Source organism: Dermochelys coriacea, chromosome 8 (genome assembly GCF_009764565.3).
Source record: "Dermochelys coriacea isolate rDerCor1 chromosome 8, rDerCor1.pri.v4, whole genome shotgun sequence".
In the NCBI taxonomy this organism is placed as follows: domain Eukaryota; kingdom Metazoa; phylum Chordata; order Testudines; family Dermochelyidae; genus Dermochelys; species Dermochelys coriacea.
The window spans coordinates 81,557,906-81,574,587 of NC_050075.1; the positions used below are offsets into that span (position 1 = coordinate 81,557,906).

The window sequence follows — 16,682 nt, forward strand, 5'->3', positions numbered from 1 at the left end:
AACAACTAGTTGTGATCACTTATCTAAAATAATACTATTTTTTTAGGAGGAGGATATTATTCCTTCTATTTCGTAAAGTTATTGTTAGACTTTCGACTTATCTGCAAATGCTATTGTAGGAATAAAAATAGAAATGCTTACATGATACAAAGAAACAGCCAAACAACAAATATGATGTGTTGTCAACATTCTTATGGAACATAAAATATGGTAACATTTTATAATATTAAGCAATTTAGACACTGCTGGCAAATTCCTAGTTACCAAATTAATCTAATTTCTGGTGCTTTTCAGTGTAAATTGATTTCCCCACCCTACCTCATCCTCCTTAGCTGCTCTGGTAATTGAACAAATTCATACTACTGTGATGGGATTTTACTTACCAGCAAATAACATGTAAAATCTTCTAAAAAGATGAAGTATATTACTTCATAAAACTATAATTTTGTTGTAATTAAATAAATTGTATTTAAGCTTGCTTTGTGCCACAAAAGCAATCAATAGCATTTTGCAGTAGGCTGCACTTTACCTGCAGGTGTTAAGCATTGTGTTTGCTTCAGTCAGTCTGCAAAGCTCTTGATTATTATGCCTTTCTAAATAATTTTTGGTAAATAACAGGCTTGTGTAAGTTGAATCATAGCAATAATGACTAATGAAAATCAAACAAGAAAGAAATCATGACACATGCAAATTATATATTTCTTCAAAGTCCCATAAAATACTAAATTTAAGATGATGAGCTATAACCTGGACTATGTTATAATTCAGAATCTGATCAAGGGCCCTTTTCTTAAGAACTGGTTTTAAATTATCAGTTTGTATTGTAAGAGGATTCTATTGATTGTAATACTCATTAAGCAATGCATTGTTACAACTTAAATCACTGGCCAGTAAGCAGCATACACTCTTCAACCCCAAAATGTTGGAACCTGTATTTCACACACTGACAGGTGAAAAAGTTGAGCTTCAAGAAAATATGGTTATTGAGCAGGGCTTTAAGAGTGACAACTTTGAATTAATATTTTTACTGGACACAGCTCAGATTGAAATAAGTGTGTTCATTAAGTAAAGATTGAATGTCCCTCTTCCTATAAATGTATTCAAATAATACCACAAGCTTACCTATCCCTACAGAACCACCTACTACTCTTATTTTAAGAACTGTTGGAAAGCAAATGAAACCTATTTAAATATTAAACGGCATTGTGAAAAATACTGAGAATGCCATTTACATAGCTTTTTGCTTTTCCAGTTATCTTGACGTCCACTTGCAATAGAGAGATTGTTTAAATCTTTTAGTTTTTTTCAAATTCAAGGATTTGAAAAACAAAAATAAAAGCCAGACAATTAAGTTTAAAGCTGTACCTAAATACTTAAGAAGTAGAATATTTTTCTATTTCAAGCTGCCTTTTCACATCAGAAATGCATCAATCCAACATGCTTTAAAAAATTTCTGTTGAACATGACATATCTAAGTAACATGATTGATCATAATTTCACTAAAGTTTGCTATAAGGTATGCTGCTATATAACTGACTGCCTGTCTACCTGTGCATGAATATGATTTCAATTATCTGCCAGACATAGTTCAACTTCTTCTCTTGCACTTCACCTGGTAAGATCATTAACAGCTACTTTAAGTTCTTGTTTTATCTGTCATCCTCATGTACTTCCCAATGGAAAATATGACGGCTCAGGAAATGTACTGCAATTATTTAAAATTTAAAAGAATTGTCTAGGGATTATAGGTAAAATTATCTTTAGCAGGAACTACACTAAGTTCGGCAAGAGCTGTTTAGAAGAAATCTACAAAAATTTTCAATATAAAAAGTCAACATACTACATGGAAGAGGTGCAAGCAAAGCTAGAAAGTACCGGTGTATCAGTTAAACTTTTTAGGCCAAATTTTCCAAAAAACTGTTGATCATCTTTATGCTTCAACCTCTGATTTTTCCTAATTATGTAAATTTCCCTATATTGGATGCACGCAGTTAATAGCTAGACTTACTTAAATAAAAATGCTGTTCCAACTGGAATTTATACTAAATTTACTGCAAATAGGTCCTTATTTTTCTAAAAGTCAAATTATAACCAGCCAGATTACAATGTATTTACCAAACAGTACAGTAAGTTCATTTGATTACTCTACTAAAAAAAGATTTAACCTTAGTCAAATAGAGATTCACTTTGAACTATCACATTTTTCAGAAACAAAATCACGTTTAGTATGTATCATATAGCATAAACTTTTAAACCACTGCCACCTCAATTATTTTAATTTCAATAAAGTATTTTCTTACCAAAGCTAAGAAATATCCTCTGAATAACCTCAATTCCTGATTTAAAGCATTAAAAGCTATAAAAGAGATAAATAAAACATGGAGAAAGCTTCTGAAGTGATCAAATAAGGACTAACTACTAAACAAACTTTGGTTTTAAAGCTCTCCTCTTGCTCATTGTAAGGAAGGAAACACCCAGAAGCCTGGTGTTAATGTCTCTGCTGATTGTGAAAATTGCTGCAATAAAAACTCCAACTGCTTGTCTTAAATTAAGACTTGCAAGACTACATGTAAGATCTGTATCTTTACATTAGTTTTATAACATTTGGAAGTTTGGTTGCTCACTTTGATGTTGGTCTATTAATGAGCAGGGCACCCCCCCCCCCAAAATGTTTATTGGCCATTCTCAAGTCAATACCTGAAGTAATTGGTTTGTTCTACCCCACATGATTCAATATCCTGATTTCCCCAACCACCAGCTCCCAGAACTATCTGAATGTCTATGTTCCTTTTCTGTTGCCAACATATAGAAACCCCCAGTGATTGAAAATGGCAGCTGAAGTGCTGCTGTTGCACATTAATTTTTCTCTAAGTGGTCCAATTTTGTCATCTGAATGTTGAAAATCTTTCTTCCACTGCATTTTATATCTTTAGAGATTTGTCAAATTTGGGATCACCATCACATAAATTGAAGTGCAACATTTTCAAGACAATTTTTAGATTATCCCTAATAGCACTAAAGATAATGCGCTTTCTTTATAGCACTCTCCATTCAAAGCAGACTAGTTAACAACAACTTAAGTGCAATAATGGCAATTACATCAATATGTTCCTTTTATACCACCAAAAGGTACACTTTAGACAGCTGAAGGCATAAGGCAAATAAACTGCTGAAAATTACCTCAAAGTAATGACACAATTTTAGGACCACTAAAACGCATCTATCTACAAAATACAGAAGTGTTGTCCATTTAAGGATAATAGAAGTCTAAATAAACTATGTAATTAACTACAGTTTTCTTCAAGACTGTTATACTACGCAGCTCAGTTTCTTTATTAAATGAAAATAAAAGGAAATTTTGAACATTAGTAAAGAATACCTCTTACATTAAAGACGTCATATTCATATTCCTTACACTGCAATGTGTAAAGAATCCACGAACCTACAAAGCATTCAAAACCACTTTAAAAAAAAAAAATCACCATCAAAATAGATGATATTTTATTCAATTTAAGAGGTCTGGGAGATGCAAAGTTATTTTTTGCCAAAAATAAGAGAGAGACCAGAATGCAGTCCCCAAGAACCATCGACTTTCTGGAAAAGGGCCCACCTTACTAAAGGATAACTGCATTTTGCTTGGCTCTTGGTTTGCCAGATTATGAATATTGATTTTTTAAGATAATGAAAGGGTAGACTAAGACATTGCTCTTTGCAAACACAGGAACTCAACAGTATCAAAAATTGTATAAATTTGAGTTATATACACCAGTTTAAAACATAATGGTAAACAGTCTACTATAAGACCGACACAGGCCTGGCCACACCTACTTAAGAATATTTACTACACCACTAACATTAACCGCAAAATATAATACTTTGCTCTTAGTATCCCATATTTAACCCATTAAATCAGATTACAAGAAGTTATTATTTTTCACATTAGAAATGAAGTTATAATAAAAATGAAATCGAAGTACGTGACTAATAGATGGTAACACTTTTGTTGAACTACATATGAAAGCTTTCAGAGTAGCAGCCCGTGTTAGTCTGTATCCGCAAAAAGAAAAGGAGTACTTGTGGCACCTTAGAGACTAACAAATTTATTTGAGCATACGCTTTCGTGAATGCATCCGATGAAGTGAACTGTAGCTCACGAAAGCTTATGCTCAAATAAATTTGTTAGTCTCTAAGGTGCCACAAGTACTCCTTTTCTTTTTATATGAAAGCTTGTCTATTATCCTAGTCTACATATTAAGGAGAAAAGTATGTTTACTTCAAAAGTTTGGAATTGAGTAGTCTTTTACTTCAAGATTTCATTTTTCTCTGAAGTAATTAGTTCTTTCCTATTCAGACCCCCTAATGTCATAATGTGTAGGCCATACCCAAAGCATGAATCCAGTAGAAAAGGCTTTCTAAATCCCAATAACAGACAGAAGACACCAGAAGCAATGTCACTGTGGCTGTCATAAAAGGTCACTCTTTTTCTTGAACAAACCATTAACCAATAAAAAATAATTGTCTGACCATTGCAAGGGCTCTGCAGCAGACAGACAATGTTTTTCACTCACATAATTACAAAACAGCAAAAGTTCAGAAACATAACCCAAATCCACCTCCCCATTTTATCCCTTTACAATTCCCACTGCCCTTTGGGCCTCTGTTTGGGAGCAAATGGAAGACAAGCTGAAATTTTCTCAATTGAGCTGGAACTAAGAAACCTTTGATATGTTAATAGCCCCCTTCAAACGGTAAGAATTCACACTTGCATTAATTCAAACAATTTGTGCAGAATGATGTGAAATGGCACCTCTTTTAGTGACAAGCAACAAAAGGAGGGACTCAGAGTGTCTGAAGAAACCAAACAACAGAACATTTGTTCTGCAGAATTCTTCATCGTGTGCCCAAGAACATTGCTATGCAAAGAAAAACATACACCTGAACACCACATCTTTACTTTCTGACAAATCAACTATGTCCAAACTCCAGCAGCACTAATTTAGATTTATAACAGCACAGTATTGTTGTTAAACCCAGATACAGTAAAAGTTGCCCGTGACACATTTACTTTGTTTTCTGTCTCCAGATGGCCCCAGCTTTCCACATCTGAAACTAAAAAAACCCCCTCCTTCTTCCACAACTGGGAAGGAGTATGATTGCTAGCTGGAAGCCTCTTTCCCTATGCACTCGCAGCTGGGCGGACTGGCTCTTCATGAAGCTGATTCAGTTAAAATACATCTGCAACAGGTAATTATTTGCTAAACGGATGCAACTTTCTTCATTGCGCAACTTGAATTCGGCAGGCAACAGACTTGGTGGGGCCTGCTCTGTACACACACACAGACAAATGAATGAACTACCCACGTCAAGCTATTAGTCCTCTGAACCCAAGGAGGGAGGGGAGAGAAGGAGACTTGCTGGCTCAATATAGAGGAAAGAATGTTGGATCAGACGAGAAAAGGCTGCCTTGCCCCGGTAACGGGAACCATATGGCTCCTGCTGCGAGTTAGAGCCTCGCAGGCTCCTTTGGAAGAGCCGCTCAGCCTGGTCCCTTTTCGGGGGTGCCCAGCCGGAGCCAGCCTTCCCCAGCTCTGAGACCAGAGCTGTCTCTTCGGGGGAAGGTGAGGGCAGTGGGGGAAGGTCGAGGCTCTCCTGGAGGGACTTGTTTCATGGCAAGGGGGAGCTGCAGCCGCCTCCGGCTGTGCCTTCACTCGGTGCCAAGGCTCCGCTTGGACCCCGGGCTACCAAGTGAGACCAGGCCGACGCACCGGCCCCTCCTCGCCAGTAAGAGTCAGAGGGCAGGAGGCCGGCAGCTCGCAGTCTGCCCACGGCCCTGCTCTCCCACCGCGGCCCGGAGCCCCCTTCGGGCAGGAAAGCGCAGCCCGCCCCCCCGGTGCCGCTCCACCAGTCCGGCTGCCCAGCAGCCTACAGCACCGGCTCCCCTCTCCCCAGGGGCCCAGAGGCTGTGGCCGCCCCAGCCATGCGGGACCCCCCGCCGCGGGGGGCTCCTCCGCACTCCCCCCCCCCATGCCAGCCCCGGTTCCCCAGGGCGCCCCCCCCCCCCGCAAGAAGCCGGCCCACAGCCCCTGGAGCCTGCCTCTAATTGTTGCCATGATCGGCCATCCTAGTTCACATCTGGCTCCATTTTCATGCCGCCGTCTCCTTTCTGGGGCTGCCTGGGAAGCCCCCGTGGGGGGATTAACCAGCCCCCGTGGGGGGATTAACCAGCCCCCGGGGCTCTGCCTGCCCAAGAGGCAGCAAGCCATGCTCCTGCCGCCGGCCCTACCTCCCCTGCCCAGCCTCCTTCCCCCCGCTGGCAGCAGCTGCCCCCTCGGCTCGCCCGGTCTGTCCCCCACCCCCAGCACTTTGATTTAACCGGCGCGGACTATTAGTAAATGGTGACGGCGTGAAAGAAACCGGCTGCACGGGGTGTGGGGGGCCTATGCCTCTCTTCGCCGCCTCCACCAATTTGCTGTGGTTCACTGGCAACGGGGGATACCCCAAGGGAGGAGGGGGGCCGCCTTGGGTTCAGCAAACAAGCCAAGCCCCCTCCCCAGTCTGGTTTCTTTGGGGGGGGGGGAGGGGGGCAAACGGCTCAAGAGGGAAGCGACGCAAGTAGCGAGCAGGTCCGGGGAGCCGCAGCAGCAAGAGTGTTGCCCTGAGCTCGTCTTACCTCGCTGTGCGGAAGCGAAGCCGGGCCAGGGTCTCTGTCGCTCAGCTCGGGGCCCCAGAGGAGTGCGCCGGGTGAGCCCCCCGTGAACGCCAGGGGCAGAGGAGTTAGTTCGAGCAACAGCCGGCGCAACGGGGACCGGGCAGGAGAAAGCTGGGCTGGGTAGGCAGAGAGGGAGGCAGCTGGCGCTGCAGCTCGCTGCCGAGCTGGGACAACACACGCAAGGCGGCTTCTCCTCCTCCGAGCGGCCGGCCGGCCGGTCTTGGTAGGCTTGTGCTAAGGGCTAAGTCAACATTTTCCGGCAGTTTCCAACACCCCCGCTCCGCAGGGAAGGTCTAAAATAGCGCGGCTCCCCCCCCCCCCCCGACCAACACAAGGAAATAAATAAATAACGGCAGGAAATCAAAGGGGTGGACCACGGTGAAGGTGAGCAGCCTCGGGAGTCCTTCCTCCGCCACGAAGGGGAGTCAAAGGCAGGAGCCGCCGGAGCGACCAACTCAAATTTTGCAGCGCAAAGCCCCCTCCCTTCTCCGCGTCTCTGTCGTTCGCGTCGACCTAATTTACATCTCCCTGGATGACATTCTGGCCTCTGGCATGATACAGCTCCAGCCCCTCCTCGGAGTTCTCGTCTGCCTCTCGCCGCGGCTGCCCCGGGAGCGGCTGGAGCCCAGGAACCAAGCGCGGAGCTAGTCTCACACACACACACACACACACACACACACACACACAGAGCAAAAGGGAGGGGGCGGTAACGCAACACACGCGCACAATCCCAATGAATCGTACTGCAAGCTCCTCTTCGCTCATGCACCTCTGTGTGTGTGACTGGGGACCGCTAAATCCTGACACAGACTCTCCACCCGCTCTGAACTGGAGTCACCTCCAGCCTCCTCCTCCAATCTCCACCCTCCCCGCGACTCCCCACCCCTGGGCTCAGCTAATCGTATAAACAGGAGCGCGGATAGTACCGGCCGCGAAGGACAGGCTCCCTCCCGCCTGCCCCCCTACCCGGGGGCTCAGGCAAAGGAAAGCAGATTAGAGGCAGCTAAATACAAAACGTGAAGCAGATAATCTATGGCGCTATGTGCCACCACTGGCCATTTTCCACTCCATTTGAGCGGCTGGCGGCGGCTGGAGAAAAGGGGCGCTTGGCTTGAGCCGTTTTGGCAGCAGCGCTCGCCGCTCTCAGCCAATGGAGCGGCTGCAAGGTTTGTCCCGGGCAGGCTGCAAAGGGCCCGCGCCGCCGATAGCGAAGCCGGGTGTCCCCCTGTCTGCCCGGCTCCCCTCCGACGCCCTTGCCCCAGGGGCTTCTCCCGAGCCGAGCGTGACGCTGCGGGCGGGCAGGGCGTCCCCCCGGCACGTTCTCTCCTCGACTTCAGCCTGCGGGGCTGGACGTTTCCCAGTGCACGTTTGCAAAGGGGCAGCAGCCGGCGGCAGGCCCCTGAAACTTCAGCGCGAGTCCTTCCTCCTTTGTGTGCGATCTGCCTGCAGTGGCTCTGGCGCACGCCGAGCGCGGTGGCAAGCCAAGGAGGGCACCCGAGGGGGAGGAAGGGCTGCCCTTTGGAGGCGCGAGACTTCAGGGGACACGCAGCACGTTCTTCTCGCACCAAGAAGTTAAAAGTGCAAGACCCTGAGCGTGCACACTTTACCCGAGTAAAACCGGCCGTGACCGTTCGTGTCCATACCCATAAGTCACCAGACTATGAGTCTGTGGAGCACTGTACCATCTCTGAGCAAAAATAAGCAAAGGAAGGAAAATGAGTCTAAGGCTCCCAAATGCATTAAAGAGTTTCTAGGTCTGTTTCCTTCATTTCCTTGCATTGAAATTGCTTTTCTCTTGTCCAGTGAGCACATTTCCTTACGCCTCTTATTCATTACCCATGCCAGCAATCAGAGACAGCAGTCCAAACTAAGGAGCTATATTAAAGAATGCATGTCAGGCCAGGATAAATAATACTTGAACACAATTTCAAGAAAGGTATTTTGTTGAACCAAACGTGCGTATATGTACAAATACAGTCCAGTAATCCTGTTGCTTTCTTTCAATAATATCCTCTCAAAGCTGCTGAAGTGTTTTCTTAAGTTGCAAAATACTGAAAAAAATGTTCTATTGTTCAAAATGTGGAAATTTAAAATATTTGAAGGCCCCAGTTCAGCAAAAAGCAACTTGGTATTGGGAAGTGTTTGTTTATATAAAGAAATGGAGGGACAGTAGACAAAATCCTGAGATATGATAACACAAATCAAAAGCATTGTGCAATTTAACTTAAAGCTCACTTTTTTGCTGTCTTAGAACAGCTAAAGAAGTGCTCTGACTTAATACCAGGCTGCAATGGCCACAGGGAGACAAACATCCATCCAAGGATCAATTTAGCACAAGTGAATACAGACTAACAGGGCTACCCCTCTGATACTTAGCACAAGTGTGAGCCAATCACTTTTCTTTTTACTGGTGGCCATGCCTCCTTTTTTCTTGCAATAAAGTGGTGTGAAAGCTCTCTTGGCTCTACACTACTTCAAGATTACCTTAGTGCTTTAGGGATCCTCCCAAGGCCAGTCATGATTTTTAGGTCCAAAATATCCTGGCAGTTCAGGTCAAAGCAACCACACCTCACCAGAAAATCTGGGTCATTATCTCTATATTCAGAAACACTTTATAGTGTTAGCATGTTACTTTTTATTTATAGCTTGTTAGCATGTTACTTTTTATTCAACTATATAAGCTTCTGTTGTGATAACAGTCTTTGATATCTTTACATAAAAATGCAATAGTATTTTTTAAAATAATTCTTAATATGAATTAAGAGGAGCATGATGTGCTTCAATTTAAAAAGCAGAGGCCAGATTCCAGTCCATGTTTTTTCTACTATTTTTGTTCCGGTTAATGTGAGCATTTTACAGCCCTTTGTGTATAGTCAGTTTAACTCTTTCCCCATATAATAGGAGAACATTTCTTTCTTGCTGAAAAAATTAACCCTTATAAATAATTTCAGGGAACCAGCAAAGCTCTTAGATGTGTTTATTAGAATTAAAACATACACAATGGTATATATCATTTAAAAATGCATCTGAAACTAGTTTCTATTTAGAGGTTAAGGTGTACCTGCTATGGAAACATCTTTATAAAGGAAGCCATAACTACAAAAATGCACATTATATATTACATGTATATTTATTACTGATAATCTATTTTTCTAAACTAAGTTCAGCTGTAGATGAAAAAAAATTATGAGGGTGATCCATTAACAGAGGGCCTATTCCTGCTGTTACTGCAATCAGTGAGTGGGAGCAGGGTTGGGCTATAAACAGTACAACATATACAAGGATTTATGTTTGTTTTTCTTTTGGGAGGGAGGAATCTGTCCATTCTTAGGCAAAATGTCGACTGGCTTCAGTGAAAGTTTTGCCTGAGTAAAGACAGAGGAAGACTGCAGAACTTGGCCTTTTGCGGTTATTCACTGAAGTCAATGGAGATTCACCTATGTGGATTCCATTGCTGGACTGTGGTCTAACTTTTTTCTTTCCTTAGGAATCTTTGGGAGTTAAATTTCTTTGTACATAAAGAGTTACGTATCTTTGCCACAAATTGTAACAACAGGTAAAACTACAGACAGAAACCTTTACATTCAGCATCTGTTTTGAAAACACAAGCTTCCACTTTAGGTTTCTTAATTCTGATTGGGTCTTCGTTATAATGATAAGCATAATAGGGGTATATTGCCTTCACAAGTGAAACATGATTATTCAGCACTTAATTTTTATCCCATTGTAATATAAATACATTTCTTCAGAATATATCCACACAGCATATTTTGGACCCAATTCTCCACTTCTTACTCTCACAGATTTCAATAAGATTTTTCCAAGAGTATGGGCCAGATCCTGCAGTCCTTAAAATAATGTTTCTAGCCCTGTTTTCATTAGTTCTTTTTCTTTAAATGACTTTTTTTTTGTTAGCTATGGAATGTGCCAAAAATACAGTTAAAATTGTGGTTGATTCAATTATATAAACAAACCTTTCAGTAAGAAGATGGAATACAATGTGGAAATACACTGTTCTATATATATATATAAGTGAAATGATTAAAAACAACTGAAAGGAAAACTGTTGTTAAAAATCATGTCTAAGAATCAATTTCCTACTAACAACATTTTAGATCATTAAAACTGAAACAGTTATGAATAAATAATTTTGTTTCCACCATTTCATTTTTTGCATTTCAATCCACTTAAACGCCACAAAGTAAATATGGACTAGTAATTTTTTCTTTTGTTTATAATCATAATGCACAATTCTGCAAAATATCTGGATTCCAAACACTGCATGGAATATTTAAATCCAGACAAAATTGTTTACATCAACATTATTTTCACAAATACTTTCACTAACACAGTTCTGTTATTCTAGGTTTTGTTAACATTATCTTTTAACCTACATGTTCTCCATGCATACAACTCCTGTCAAGTCAGTGGGACTTACTCATATCCCAGATCAGGCCCTTGAAGACTAATGGAAAACTGTTATAGATTATTGACACGATTTTCAAGGAATTGTAAACGGCTTACTAAATATGGGTGTTCTAATGAAAGGGTGCATGAAAACACTTGGAATAGATTTCACTGCCATCTGTGTTCTTGGAGGGTATACTTCAAAAAGATTATTGAACATATCCTACAAAACAGGTCAAACTGTGCTTTCATATACAACCATGCATCCGTGTTGACCGCTGGAGAGTTTTCTACCATAAAATTGTGGTGTGTGTCTGGGTATTCATGAAAGAAGAATTTAAAATGTTAAAATATCTTGATACATAATTTAGTATTGTCCCAGATATTTTTTTCCCTGCATCCACTTTTCTTTTGTTTGAGTGTACAAAAATGATTACATTTTAAATATTAGTAAAAAGAGATTTCCCCCATCCATCCACACATTCTTGTGAATAACACATCAATGAACATACAACTAGTCCTAATACGAGCAAAGACCAATGGAAGGGGCTGTATATGCACATATAATAATCAGACTAAAATTTACATTAACTCTTGTTAAGTGTTAAGACATATTTAATTTGGTACACAGACTTCAACATTCAAATACAATACTGAATGATAAAAAGGGCTAAATCCTGCTTGTCTCATTCATGCAAAGCTTAGGAGAGTTTTGTAAAGTGAGCAGGGTTTAGTTCACAATAGGAAATGTATATTATCTTAAGACTTTGGAAATACATCTTGACAATTGCCAGTTCTTTTAAACTAAATAACTGTTCTTAATGTCATTGGAAAAAAATCAGAATCCATCAATAAAATAAGAAAATTCTGCAGCTGTTCCTAACAAGTAAAGTGCAGTTTGAATACATTTTACTACACTAATCAATTTTAACGACTCACAATCTATATTATTATTTAAGAAATAACAAAATCATTGACTTACTCAGAATACTTGCTAATTGTTTTTAAAAATAAATTCTACACATGACTAAGGAAACACCCATTTCCATTTGTTTTATGTTAAATCAACATCTAACCACTCATGGTGATTTCATTCAAAGAAAACAGAAGGAACACATTAGCTGTGTGGTTAAGGAGATTGATGGGCTTCAAACATTTTAACCATGGATGTTTTTTTCCAACTGTAGAAACTCATGTTTCTAATTTAAATAGCTTCATGAAAATGAAGATAATTGTATTCAACAAGGCTGTTGTTTCTTGTTTCTTAGGCAGAAATTATTTTTTTTTAATTTTGTAATATTAGAAGCAACTTTGTTCAGCAAGAACAGGATTATTCCTTATGAGAAGACAATACAGTTGTCTCATCATTCCTTGAGCAGTAAATTTGGGAATACAAATGATGGAAGTATATGTTATTGTCGAACCATGCTCTCAGAAATACGAGCAATAGTATAAGACCAGCTGACCCCCTAGGCTTGAGGGCCTGAACTGCAGCCCAAGCCACAACATCCACAGTGCTATTTTTAACATGCTATCTTGAGTCCAACTTCCTCTTAGTGTGTGTGCAACGTGCCTCAGGTGGCATGACCAGGATTCATCACCAAATTTGGTCCGCTGCTTGGATCATTAGCTTCCTCAGCCTGGGCCAGGTACAGACAGGGAGAATGATGTGAGTCTGTCAACCCGGGCTGAGAGGTGTGCTCCTAGTTGCAGTAGATATACCTTACGGGTCAACTGCTCACGCATACTCTCTCTCTCTCTATCCCCACCTCTCCTCCGTAGAGCTCCTTGTCATATAATTCAAACATTCCCTCTGTCCATCAACAACCATTAGTGGAAATGAAAAGCTCTTAAACAATGGAACAGCTCTGGTTCCACAGCACAGAACATCACAAGGGATACAAGCCCATAAAGAGGAGATTAACAAGGCATGGACAGTGCAGTGGTGAAACTGGTAGAGCTGTAATTATGTGGATCAAGAAGCCTATTCCTTTCCGCATCTCATGTAACAGAGTACAGGCATCACAGCTACTTCGAAAGCCCATGTAGTAGTTGTAGTAGCAACAACAGAAGCCCAGATTTGTAAAGATATTTAGGGATTTTTGTACTAAACGTCAACTGTCAATGGGATTTTTGGCTTGTAAGTTCCTAAATCTCTTTTGAAAATGAGACATAGGTATTGCAACACTGAATGCAGCAATACCTAAATACCTTTAAGAAGCTGGACCAGAGTGACCATTGGACTCAGATACGACAGTGATGGGCACAATATAAGAACATGTCAAGAAAAGAACACTGCTGAACCTGAAAGGATTCTTTTTCTCCAATTCTTGTAGGACCTTATTTATCCTAGACTTCCCAGCCAGTGGTAGTTCAAGTCTAGACAAAGCATCGGTAGTGTTTTAACCACTCTGTCATCTGGACGTGCTCTGAGTTGGTCCTGTGCCACCCCAGGAATCCCTCACACCAGAGAAATTTACAGTTGGCTCATTATGCCTGCTTTGATTCTGCTTTGTGGCAATGATCTAGTTCCTTATACATATATTTCTTCCTCTTGGCGCTTATTGCCATTGTAACACTGACAGTTATGTGATTGGTTCCCTCTGGAGCAGATACCAGAGATGCATCATGGATCACTGGTCAGAGAGCCTAGAAACAGCAGTGAAGTCAATCCCTCCCCCTCACCAACTGTGCACATGACTGCTGCTTTGCAATCAATCTCAACCGGCATGGACTGGGCATAAGACCCAGATTTCCTTCTGAAGTTAGGTCTTCCAGTTCACATTTTACTATGCTTCTGTCAAACCACCAGGTGTGATTCTAACAGCTGTAAGAAAAGTAATTTTGTTTAAAAAAAACTCCTTGTAAAGGCATCTGTTTCAGTAATGATTTGTTTTACATTACAAATACCTGCAGCACAAGGGTATTAATATCACTAAAGTATAGGGATCATTGATACTCCACCTCTTTTTTTTTTTTTTCAAATGAGCATTTACTTCTGACAAACCTCAGTGTTTTTGACAAATACTTCTCCCGTCTGATTGAAGGTATGGTTATGCCTTTCTAAAAATACTGCAGTTGAAGGAGTGATATTAACACAGCACTACTGTTGGGAGGAACATCGATTGACTACCTAGTACTACTGCTAATTATAAATATCAAAAAACATTAAATAATTAATTAAGACGCTACTCCTTATGCCATTCTAAGCACTAGCTGTTGTCTGTTGAAAATCAGCACCAAAATAGACCTTTTTAAATTGCACATATTGAATCAGAGTACTATACTATAATATACCAATAAGACAACACTCTTAAGCATAATTTTATTGCCTGGCTGAAAAGGTCTACTGAAAACTATGTGGGGACTTTGTGTATTAGAAAGTTTTTTATAGGCATAACTACACAGGAGTTGTGGGGTTTTCATGGAGTTTTACTGGAGTTCACAAGCACCAAGTTTTACTGCTCTCATCATTTGAATCTTTAGCTCTAGTTTTCTGTTCCTGTTCCCTATGCTTGGGCATAAGGATTCAATCCACTCTTTCCCCAGTGGGAGCCAGGACTGGCAAAAGGGTGAATATATCAATTCCCCCCTAAACTGTATTACTGTATGTGTATATATAGATATTAAATAGAAGTTCATAGAATCTAGTACTGATAAGAAAGATGAGACATATATTCATACAGCTATATATATGAATGTCATTCAAGTCCCTGCATCCCAAGCCTAATGGAAAGTGTTTAGTAGTTTAGACAATTTTAGCATAAATGAGCAAGCATTGAAGCTAGATCTGTGACCTTCCAGGGCTTGGATCTTTTCTGATAGATTCTTTAGAGAGCAATTCTTCCATCATGAAATAATTTGTGCCATTATAATTTTCATGAATGGGTGTTTAATTTAATCTTCTACATGCTTGAACTTTGCCACTTACTGCAACTATGTTCTGGGTTCACAATGGAATTAATCATTCAAAATCTGTCACCTTAATAATGGCTTTATCTTATCACAGTAAACCTTGACATCTAAGTCTTTTATTACTGCACAAAGCTAGGGGCCAAACTCTACTCTCACTTGCAACCCCAACTGAACTTTTTTTTGAAAGGATAAGTATATACATATCTGATCAGTTGTTTGGCTAATCATTTACATATTTATTTTAAAAAATGAGACTTTAATAAACAATAGTTAAAAACTATAGCCCAAATTCTGCAATGAGATCCACACCAACTGGGACCCTTCTGCCCACACAGGACCTATACTGGCACAATGCCACAAACCGTAGAGTGCATCTGATATTGTATGTATGTTTACTATGTTCAATAAAGACAATAATATGAAAACTTCTGGGATGAGATAGACATTCTAGAAAATAAAATGTATAAAAACAAATGTACATAAGCAATCGATCTTTTTTGCAACAGAAAATTTTCATCAGCACTGGTCAAAAAAGTATCTTTTGCAAAGCTGTGGGGAAAATGAATATTAATTTAATGATCTCTGAATTATTAGATTATTAATTACGTAAAAATAAATGCATGTATTTTTACCACATTATACCATTATCTATCTTGTTTTCAGGGGAATTTAGGCATCTTCTACCTCTTGTGAAAGACATTTGTTACTAACATTATAGATTAAAATGTACCATGTGCAGGTGCAGAATTTAGTTAGCAGTACTGCTCTGTTTGTTTAAGCAACATTTTTCTAGGAGAAAGAAAGAGGCAGCACAAGGTCAGGCAATAGACAATGACACAAATATCTTTGAAAACTATTTACTATATAGACTTGCAGTTTATCAATGTAGTTTTCTTGGTTCAATGCAACAACACCTTATGACTTATAGCAGTTCCTATTTTTCTCAATTTTCCAGTTAATGAAAGTAGTGTTTAAATACTCTGTAGTTAGATTATTAACTTCTACAAAATAGAAACAGATGTGTGTCTTAGTATGCCATTAAATTTATGATTTACATAGTACCCTTGAATACAGCTGAGCAGAGGCCAATGATTCTAATTTGCTCTAGATTTACAATAACCTGATCTGGTTTTTGTAAGTACTGAAACACTTTAAACAAAATTAGAAAGCCGTTGTGCTTTGTGTGATTAAAGATGCAATTCCCTTTGGGGTAATGAGAAGAGTTAGAACATGTTTCTTCCTTTATGGATGTTTCTATTATAAACACGAGTGCTACATATTATGTATTTTTGTTACTATTTCCTAGTTTTTAATTATAAAATAAACTGATTGAGTTGCACTGGAGTTATCCTGAAACTATGCCAAAACCTAGCCGAAGAATGCATACTGAGCTTCATAAAAATCCTTAAAATTCTTCCCAGGGTCTTAAGGTCTTGTTAGACAAATACTAGTTCTCATAATTTTCCAAGACCAAAACATCTTTCTGATTTAAAACTACCCTATTTAAAGATTTATTTAAAAACCTAATGCATTTCTCAGCTTATTAAACTACATTAATATGTAAAGTTTTACAGGAGAAAGAGTCAGTGAATTCATAATCATTTAGATCTGAAGATAGGGATTTGCTGTGTCTCATTGCAGAAAGGACAAC

General features: G+C 40.0%; 1 protein-coding gene across 36 annotated transcripts in view; it reads right to left on the reverse strand.

The window, feature by feature from the left end:
- ADGRL2 (adhesion G protein-coupled receptor L2) overlaps window positions 1-16,682 on the reverse strand; it is a 480,081-nt gene that overhangs the window by 193,602 nt on the left and 269,797 nt on the right. For 29 of the 36 annotated variants that reach the window (XM_043490418.1, XM_043490407.1, XM_043490416.1 and 26 more), the window contains exon 1: window positions 6,671-7,369. The exons of the other annotated variants lie outside the window; for them this stretch is intronic. The gene's annotated coding sequence lies outside the window, so the exon portion shown is untranslated. Of the gene's footprint in view, window positions 1-6,670; window positions 7,370-16,682 lie in introns of those variants that run through there. 36 annotated transcript variants of the gene reach the window in all.